Source organism: Pelobates fuscus, chromosome 9, assembly GCF_036172605.1.
Source record: "Pelobates fuscus isolate aPelFus1 chromosome 9, aPelFus1.pri, whole genome shotgun sequence".
Classification (NCBI taxonomy): domain Eukaryota; kingdom Metazoa; phylum Chordata; class Amphibia; order Anura; family Pelobatidae; genus Pelobates; species Pelobates fuscus.
The window spans coordinates 133,912,378-133,915,974 of record NC_086325.1 but is presented as its reverse complement, the minus strand read 5'-3'; the positions used below and the strand labels follow the sequence as shown (position 1 = coordinate 133,915,974).

Genomic DNA, 3,597 nt, shown 5'->3' with positions numbered 1-3,597 from the left:
ATAACTTTGCTCCAGGTGCCTTTATTAGTAATGCCTGATACATTATTGCAGAGTGAACTAAAATAGAAAAAGGATTCCTCCACTTGACTAGTGCAGGGGTTCTCAACCCAGTCCTCAAGGACCCCCTACATGTGTTTTTTCTTTCTTTTTCTAAACACCTTAGACACACCCAGGTAATCCCTAAATCCTGGACTGGTAGGTGGTCGTTGAGGACTGGGTTGAGAACCCCTGCTCTAGTGATTTAATAAGATTTAATAAGATGACTTCTAAAACATTTTCTGGGTAATATTATTATAATAAGTGCTGGGGCTACACATTTTATAGTTCTGCTATGCCCAACCAGAGTCTTGCTTCACTAGGACTGTGAGAAAAATAGACAGGGTTATTCACTAAAGTGAGAATTCAAAGTGAATTTTACATGTAAGGCAAAAGTAAATAAATTGGAAGCCCCACTGGGCTCTGATACTCTCTCTCCTTATGGGTGCTGCACTTCTGGCTTCTGCTCTTACTGCAATCACTCTGCCAATGAATGGCACACTTTGCAAAACCATTTGCACATAATTGACATTAGGGAGCCCAGGACTCTTGGCTAATGTCACCCCTATGATGTTGCTGAGGCAAATACAGGCTTTTGGCACCATAACCACTTAAAATCACTGAAATGGTCATGGTGCTTGGAGTATCCCTTTAAATTTAAAATGCAATTTGAATTCTCACTTTAGAATACTGGACAAGGGTCTATGAACAATGTAATAATGCTTCTGTGCATACTGATCAGCTATGTGGCTGTGCAGACGGTCAGACATTGGTTAAACACCTCTGCAGGAGATAAAGAACTTCTGACATCCCATTCCTTCATACCTCCTGTATATCAAAGGTTTTATAATGTCAATTTCTTTTGTTCCTGGAATCTGCTTGTATTTGATCATCTATACCAGTAATGGCAGACTATGGCATCCCAGATATTTGTAAACCCCAATCCATACAACGGCCAGCTAAATATTTGTCCAAGAATCACTGGAAATGTAACTGCACACATCTGAAATGCCAAGGCTATTGTTACTCTATACACAGCAGAGAAATGATTGACATAAATAAGCAAACTATATATTAAAAGCGAACATTCAGCTTTTTTAATTCCCTGCACGGTGCCCAAACAACGTGGCGCCTTGCCTTCTTCTAATAATAATACATTACCTTTGGAATTGTGAATTACTAAGTAGCAATATGGCTCATAGCAGCTTCAATGCTCTATAGTAAATTGAATTTTACACAGTGAATTTGAGCCAATCAAAATGACATCACAGAAAATCACATCTATTTTAATTTGCACAGCAATTTGCTGGAATACGTATCATTGGGAAGATCCACTTACTAATTCGTAAGACCGGTGTGGAACTAATCTGCACATCTTACTAAGAAAAATTAAATAAATTCAGCCACGCATCCCAAAGCAGAAAGAACATAAAACCAAGAACATTTTAAACCCCTCCCTTTACGCAAGAAAACACTTTTTAGTGTTCATCACAAGGTTTTTCATCCTAAGGAAAAGATGAATATATATATATATATATATAGTTGAATATATTTAGCCAATATTTAATAAATATAATATAATTACTTTTGGACGGAAAGTCCTTGCAATTAAACTTAGAAATAATAAATGAAAAGTCATAAACAGTGTGCCAAACTGCATATTAAAATTACGCCAAAGGACTTTGCTTTTTGCTAGCGCGGTTACATATTTTGGCACATCAAGATAATTTGTATTCTGACAAACCAGAAGAAAAAGAAGGGGACAAATTACATTGTTAGATTAAACTTCGATTTGTTTATTTTTCATTTTAAAAGAGACTGCAAAATTTTATTTGCACACCGTTGGCAATTTCTAGCGCTTTAATGTCTGTTTGTTTGCCCACTTTTTAATGAATTAAATCTATTTAGACATTTTTGTACATCTTTATACATACTTTTAAAATACAAAATAGATCATGCATTTATTTACCACACTGTGAATTGTTGGTAATCAAATAATTTCACATTAAAGGCCCAAATAACTAATCTGATATGTAAACAGAGTTGCAGTTCAGTAATTATGGCCTTCTCTTCTGGATCGCTACCTTGACATGGTGAAGGGGCTTGTGTATTTCAATGAAGCTATGAGCTATACCATGTAGGGACACCCAACATGGGCAGGTCATAGCAGAGAAGTCGGACAAATTGTGGTCCCCTGGAGAAGGAACTAACAACCCATTCCAGTAACTTTGCTAAAATAACTATATGGACAAGCACAACGATATGGCACTGGAAGATGAGCCCCTCGGGTCAGAAGGTGCCTACCACATTACTGAGGAAGAGCAGAGGGCGAGTACGAGTAGCACCAAATCTAATGAAGTAGTTGGGCCAAAGCCGAAAGGACACCCAACTGCAGATGTGTTTGGAGAGGAAAGGAAAGTCCGCTGCTGCAAAGAAAAATTTAACATAGGAACCTGGAATGTTAGAACTATATACCAAGGCAAATTGGATGAGATCAAACATGAGATGACAAGGTCAAACATTAATATCCTGGGAATTAGTAAAATCAAATGGACTGGAATGGGCCATTTCATATCAGACATCCATCACATCTTCTACTGTGGTCAAGAAGAAGAAGAAATGGAGTAACCATCATAGTAAGTAATCGGGTGGGCAAAGCAGTGCTTGGCTACAACCCGATAAATGACAGAATGATTTCAATTCCAATTCAAGGCAAGCCATTTAACATCAGAGTGATCCAAGTTTATGCTCCAACCATGAATGCTGAAGAGGCGGAAATTGTCTAGTTCTATGAAGATATTCAACAAATGATAGATATAACACCAAGAAAATATGTTAATATCCTCATAGGAGACTGGAATGCTAAAGTAGGGAACCAAAAGACACCTGGAATAACTGTCAAGTTTGGCCTTGGAGTCCAAAATGAAGCAGGTCAGAGATTAGTAGAATTCTGTCAATATAATTATCTGGTCATAGCAAACACCTTCTTCCCACAGCCCCTAAGACGACTCTACACATGGACATCACCAGGTGGACAATATAGAAATCAGATTGACTATATACTTTCCAGCCAAAGATGGAGGAGCTCTATACAGTCAGCAAAAACAAGACCTGGAGCTGACTGTGGCTTGGACTATGAGCTTCACATTGCAAAGTTGAGAATTAAACAGAAAAAAAAGACATGACAGATACGACATAAAATAATTAGAGATGTCACGAACATAAAATTTTCCGTTTGCGAACGGTGAACGCGAATTTCCGCAAATGTTCGCGAACCGGGCGAACCGCCATAGACTTCAATAGGCAGGCGAATTTTAAAACCCACAGGGACTCTTTCTGGCCACAATAGTGATGGAAAAGTTGTTTCAAGGGGACTAACACCTGGACTGTGGCATGCCGGAGGGGGATCCATGGCAAAACTCCCATGGAAAATTACATAGTTGATGCAGAGTCTGGTTTTGTCAGGATCGGGACAGGGATCCAACACGCAGAGTACAAACAGTAGCCAGATACGAATACCGGACCTTAGAGTGGCCGGACTAACGTAAGTAGTACAGTATA

At 38.7% G+C, this 3,597-nt stretch overlaps 1 pseudogene; it reads left to right on the top strand.

Annotated features, from left to right (window-relative positions):
* Nucleotides 1-2,298: 2,298 nt before the first annotated feature.
* LOC134573680 (craniofacial development protein 2-like) lies at nt 2,299-3,221 on the top strand (annotated as a pseudogene).
* The last annotated feature ends 376 nt before the right edge of the window (nt 3,222-3,597 follow it).